Here is a 6,894-nt window from a genome sequence, read left to right as displayed (position 1 = left end):
ATGCAAATTAAAACAACCCTGAAATTCCACCTTACACCAATCAGAATAGCTAAGATCAAAACCTCAGGTGACAGCACATATTGGCAAGGATGTGGAGAAAGAGGAACACTCTTGCATTGCTGGAGGGATTGCAAGCTGGTACAACCACTCTGGAAATCAATCTGGAGATTCCTCAGAAAATTGGAAATAGCTCTACCTGAAGATCCAGCTATACCACTCCTAGGCATATACCCAAAAGATGCCCCACCATGCCACAGAGGAACATGCTCCTCTATGTTTGAAACAGCCTTATTCGTGATAGCCAGGAGCTAAAAACAACCCAGATGTTCCATGACAGAGAATGGATCCAGAAAAATGTGGTTCATTTACACAATGGAATACTACTCAGCTATCAAGAACAAGGACATCCTGAATTTTGCAGGCAAATGGATGGAACTAGAAAATATCATCCTGAGTGAGGTAACTCAGACCCGAAAGGACATCTATGGTGTCCTTTTTTTTAGCCAAAAAAGTAACAATACCCAGGATATAATCCACAGAACTCAAAAAGGTTAACAAGCAGAAGGGGCCAGGTGAGGATGCCTCAATCCTACTTGTTAGGGAGAAGAAAGCAATTGTGGAATGGGGGAGGGAGGGAGGGACCTTCGTGGGAAAGGGGACAGGGAGAGGAAGAGGCAGACATTATCAGGTATTATGTAAGGGGAACAGGACTGAGGCCTGAGGGCCAGCAGAAAGAATGGAAATAGGCAATCTTGGGAAGGTAGGAGGTAGAGGGACCCTCTAGAATGTACCAGAGGCTGGGGGGAGGTGAAATGGCCTACAGTGGAGAGAAGGAACCGGTAGAGCCCACCTTCAGCAGAAAAAGAGGGCATCAAATGAGGGATGGGGTTGCCATCCCACAGTCAAAAACTCTGACCCATAATTGTTCCTGTCTGAAAGAACTGCAGGGACAAAAATGGAGAAGAGCCTGAGGAAAAGGAGGTCCAGTGACAGGCCCAAATTGGGATCCAGCTCAAGGGGAGGCCCCGAGGCCTGACACTATTACTGAGGCTATGGAGGGCTCACAAAAAGGAACCTATTATGACTGCCCTCTGAAAGACCCAACAAGCAGCTGACTCAGATGCAGATACTTACACCCAGCCAATGGACAGAAGCTGCTGACCCCTGTGGTTGAAGAAGGGAAAAGCTAGAAGAAGCTGAGGAGGAAGTCGATCCTGTAGGAGGACCAGCAATCTCAACTAACCTGCATGTATCCCCGAGATCTCTCAGACACTGGGTCACCGACCAGGTAGTATACACCAGCTGGTATGAGGCCCCCAACACATACACAGCAGAGGACTTCCAGGTTTGGGTTCAGTCACAGAAGATGCACCTAACCCTTAAAAGACTGGAGGCCCTAGGATGTCAGGAAATCTGGTGGGGTGTGGGGTGGAGGGGTGGGAACATCCTCGTGGAGACTGGGGTGGGGGTGGCGGGAGGGAGGTATGGGATGTGGAATGGTCAGATGGTGGACCAGGAGGGGGATAAAGTCTAGACTGTAAAAAAAAACTAAAATAAAATAAAAAATGAAAAAAATCATATACTCCTATTTGTCTATTTTTATTTTGTGGTTACTTAAAGGACCAACACTGAAACACTGACAGGAGCCTGTAGATGTCAGAGTCTTTGGTCCCTGAAGAATTACAAAGTCCTTTTTACCACAGGAAAGAAAAAAGGCCAATCTAGCCTGCCACCAGATTCAAGACCTTTCAAATAGAGCATTACTGCATAATTGACTGGCAGGCATCTCTAGAGCCCAAGTACATTCCTTAGTCCACCTTCAAGTTAGCTGTTGCTATGGTGAACAGTTCCCAGGAGTTAGTTCTTCACTTCGTGACAACTGTGTTTTGCCTCAAGCACAAAATTCTCTCTCAACCAAACTCTCTCTCTCTCTCTCTCTCTCTCTCTCTCTCTCTCTCTCTCTCCTCTCTCCCTTCCTCCCTCACTCTCTTCTTTCCCTTGCTCCTCTCTTTCCTCATAAACAGTTGTCCTGACTTGGTACTGGCTTCATTGACTCAGGGAAAACTGGGAGATTACAAAGCTAATATTCATGTGCCCCTCTTGCTTCTTTGTGCAGTTGAACTGCCTTGCACCTCTATTTGCATCCAGTAAGTAGTTTTAAAATGATACCAACTTTGTTCTGATAAGAACAATACATGTGTATTATCAAAGTTCAGAATCTAGAAATCACAGAGAAGAATACAGAAGCGATTGTCCCCCTCAAGCTAGTGACATCTTTAATTATTATGTTCATCTCTACATTTCCAGGTATTTGAAGCATCCTCTGTCTCTAAGATGCTGAATATTTATAGGCCGATGTCATAAAATTTATATATAATGTTAAAATCACTGAATCATATGATACCTTGCCATTCATAGTTTTCTAGCATATTTTAAATTTTAGTCTTTTTCCCAGACTAAATTATAATCATTTTCTTATTTCAAAACAATCATATTTGGGTTTTGACAGAAATGCCTTAAAACTAACTGATTTTCTTGGTAAAATTTACATACTAATATTTACTCTTCTTACTAAGGAACCCAAGGTAAATTTCCACGTATCAGGCATCCTTCCATTCCCCTCGAAAAGCTTATAGTCTTTCTTGCTCAGGTTCCAAAAATTCTTCATTTTCTCAGATATTTTGTGTTTTCATTTGGAATTTCTTCTAATATGTTTTTTAATTGGTTAGAGCAATAATAGTTATGTGTGGATGTTTGCTTCCTGCTAATGGGTTTACTGCGGCTCACTTGTCTTGAATCTTCCAGCTAGAGGTAGAGGGATGAGGTTCCTAACCCATCTTCTCGCTCCATAAACCTTGCTTCTTGGTCTGTGCCCCTTATTATCTCGCTGGTCCCAAAAGTTGTGGTGACGGAATCAATTGGGCTGGTCAGATGCCAGGAAAGCCAAGCAAATTGAATTTATTATTGGATACAGCAGTAATATCCATAGCATATTTGACTTTTCGTGTTACACTTATTAGATATTTCGTTATCAGGGTTATGTGAGCTTCAAAATCAAATTCGGAAACTTTCAGTGTTTTCACGGAATCGCTGGAATAGCATAGGCGTTTCCCACTGCAGGTAGGGCTCATGAGTAAAGTTCATCCGACACTACAGACATTGGTTTATGTCTTATGACTTGTCTAAGGAATCTTTCTATCTGATACAGGCAGAGAGACCACAAACAATTCCATCCAAGTGTAGCCTGGTGAACACACATCTTTATTGCGTCATGTACAGAAGCAACAGCCAGGGGGCGTTACTTATAGGAGCATGGGCAGTCTACAGGAAGTCATGGTGCCAAGGGCTCGCCTCCACCCAGCAACTGCTAAGTGCTTAGGTAACGTGTGTGTGTGCGCGCGTGTGTGCATGCGTGCGTGTGTACATGTTCATGCACACGCGCCTTAGGATCCTCCTTGGTCTCCTTAGTCCTTCTTTCCCTTAAAAGACCCAGTCTCTGTGACTCTTGTGGAGTGAACAGTTAGTCAGCTGTTCTCACTCAACACAGCAGTGTCCCATCCAACACTGGATGAACTGGAAAAGGGAAATCCTTGGTTATTGTCAACATCAGACTACTTCCGGGTCAACTTTGATTATTTATAACTTCCAAGAAATTGCAATTTCATCGAGTGCTTCAATGTACTTTCAAAATACCTTTAGCCATGCTGACCTTTTAAGGGCTCTCTCTCTTTTTAATCTTATTCTTAGTAAGAGGTGACTCCATTTAAATCCATACTCATATGTTCTTTGTACCCCTCAAGATGTCTGACTATTGTATAGAAACATCTCTTTGGTTTATTAATGTTTCTTGTTTCTTTCTAATTGATTTATTTCCCTTTTGCTTATTTATTTTTTAAATTTATCTGTATGTGTACATGTCCATATAGTTAAGAGTAGGGTGCATATTGTGGTGTATATATGGAGCTATATGTATGTATATATATGTACGTCTGAGGATTATGTATGTAGGGCTGTATGTATATACATGTACATCTAAGGATGTATGTACGGCTATGTGTATGTATACATACATCTGAGGATGTACATAGGGTTTTACATATGTATATGTACATTTGAGAATGTATGTATGTAGGGATTACACACACATATATGTGTATATATATATATATATTATGTACAAGTGCGGATGTATGTATATATCAGAGGAGGACCCTGTGGGCTCTGCTGCATCAATCTTCACCTTCTCTCCTTGATCTTGACCACTTTGGCCCTAGGCTGACTGGTCAGCAAACCCTGGTGATCTTCCTGTCTTCACCCTTTACTCCATGACATTACAAGTGTTTACAGCTTTTAATATACACGCACAGCCATATAGTAACCCTCTCAACCACAGAGCCACCTCTCCAGCCCTTGTTTGTTTTGTATGTGTCTACTTTTTTAAATATGAAAAGCCCCGGAGAATGAACCCATGTTTTATATTTGTGTGCGTGGCACCCATAGCAACTAAGACCTTAAGCCTGTTAGGTAATTGATAAATGCGTGCATATTGGTTTCTGTTTGGAGTATAGTGAAATGGAAACAACAGGGCCAAGGCTTCTCTAAGTGATGATGTGATTAGCATTCGATGAAAACATGACTTACTGCCCTATCCCTGAGGAATGGCATCTTCTCTCCACACTAATGGCGAGAGGGAGAACTAGGATGGCTTAGTGCTGACCATTTGTAGAGCGCACCGGGACAGCAGCCACTGCTTTAGGGCTTCTGTAAACCATGAAGGACTTCACCATCGCTGTTGTTCTTTGATGTCAATGTGTTCATTATCTTCATTTCACAGATAAAGGAGCCGCAGCTCAAGGCCAGTGCTCTGCCCAGGGTCTCTCAGCTGGCAGCACACAGCCTGGCTGAGGTCCACACCTATTCCTTTCTCTTCTGTCCCGCATCACTATGTTAATTTCTGCTCCTGTTTGTGCACTCATATTCCCTTTCATTCTGTCCTAAATTCGATCATCTAAATGTTTGCTGATTTAGTTGCTAAGCATGGCCCTAAAGGATGAGAAACAAAACCATGAATACAAAAGCCCCTGCTTCTGGTGATCTTCCAAAGGCCCCTGTGGCTTTTTCTTTTACTTACACCAAATTTAAACACTTTGCAGAGTGTGCTAATTGTATCCAGGCCTCCCTGCTGGCCCCTAGCTGGTCTTTCTCAGCTCCTGAGATGTTTAGATATTTACTTCAGGGTTTGCCCAAACTGACTTGTATACTAGCTGCCAACACAAGATGGGTGAAGTCATTTGTGTTCTTTGTCTAGGCAGAAAGAACCCAGGAGTTTAATGGCCTTTCTCCACCTACCCTCAACTTTGTATCCTGTAGGACAAAAACACAAACTTCAAGCCAAAGTCAATTAGGACCACGTTATTATTTCTTACTGGGAAAATTGATGTTGCTAACCTGCAAAATATGCCAGGCTCCTCTGAAACTTGCACAGAAGTCCTTGGAAACACAGCACAAGTTTCAAAAGCCTGGTTTATTTGGAGTTTTGTTTGTTTGTTTGTTTGGTTTTGTTTTCTTTGTTTGTTTGTTTATGAAAGACATAATCAGAGTCTATTTCTGGACTGTTTGGTCATGTGGGGCTCAGAATGAATCTTATGAAATTCCAACCATATAGTCTTTTCTTCTATCTTGACCAACTTGCACCCAGCTGTAGCCCGCACAAAAGTCATAACATCATATACCTCCTATCATACACTTCCTATAGCAACAAACCTAGAAAATCAAAGTGAAGCCAGAACCTGTCACCCTGACTGGGTATATCGGTTTTCTAACATTATTCTTTTTAGTTTTGAGAATATAATATAGTTACATCATTTTCCCCTTTCTCTCCCCTCCATCCAAATCCACACATAACCCTTCTTGCTCTGTTTCAAAATCATGGGTTCTTTTTTTATTTCTTGTTTTTACATGCATGCATATTTCTAAATATAATCTGCTCTGTATGATGTTACTTGTGTGTATGACTTTTCAGGGCTGATCGTTTGACATTGAGTAACCAGTTGGTTCACTCCTCCTTAGGGAAAATTATTGTTCCACCTCTCAGCATTGCTTAGTGGCCTGTCCTTCCTTGTGTAGGGTTGAGGCCTCGTGTGCTTTCCCCTTGCTTGCTTTGCAGGTCTATTTTGCTGTCTTTGTTCAGATCATGCCATGATAATGAGACTTTATGGGTGTAGCTTCTGACATTACTAGGAGACTCAGTCTCAGAGCAAACCCCCTGATTCTCTGGCTCATAGAATCTTGTTGTCTCCTCTTCTACAAGGTTCCCTGAGCCTCAGGTGCTGGGGGACTTTTCTTGTAGAGGTATTCATTGGGACTGGGCTCTGCACAATTCTGACTTTTGATTGCTTGGGTGTTGTTATAAAAATATAAATATAAAAAAAAGTATAGTTGTCTTTTACCTCATTAGGTCCTGCACCATGGTGCCCCAAGATACCTGCTAGATATCTTGGCAGGAACACATCCAACTCCTTGGCGGCCCAGTGTCTCCTGCCTCCACATACTTTCCTACACCCAAACCGTCACATAAAAGAACACACAACACAATAATCTTTGACCCAATTGATAAGATATAATTGCCCACTTAAGCATACAAAGCCCAGTACCACCCATCCCTTAGGAACATTAATAATAACCTGTAATTACACAGAGCGGAATCTTAATGACAGGCTCCATCGTCCTGCCATGGCTTTCTCTCTCTCTCTCTCTCTCTCTCTCTCTCTCTCTCTCTCTCTCTCTCTTCTCTTCTGTCTGTCTCTTCCTTTCTGTTATAGTTTCCTCCTCTTCCTTCAAACTTCTCTCCCGCCCATCGCCCATCCTTCCTTCTCCTCCAATGACAGGCCTCCT

Source organism: Rattus rattus, chromosome 2, assembly GCF_011064425.1.
Source record: "Rattus rattus isolate New Zealand chromosome 2, Rrattus_CSIRO_v1, whole genome shotgun sequence".
NCBI classification, from domain to species: Eukaryota; Metazoa; Chordata; class Mammalia; order Rodentia; family Muridae; genus Rattus; species Rattus rattus.
The sequence above is the reverse complement of the archived record's forward strand: the minus strand, read 5'-3'. Positions refer to the sequence as shown.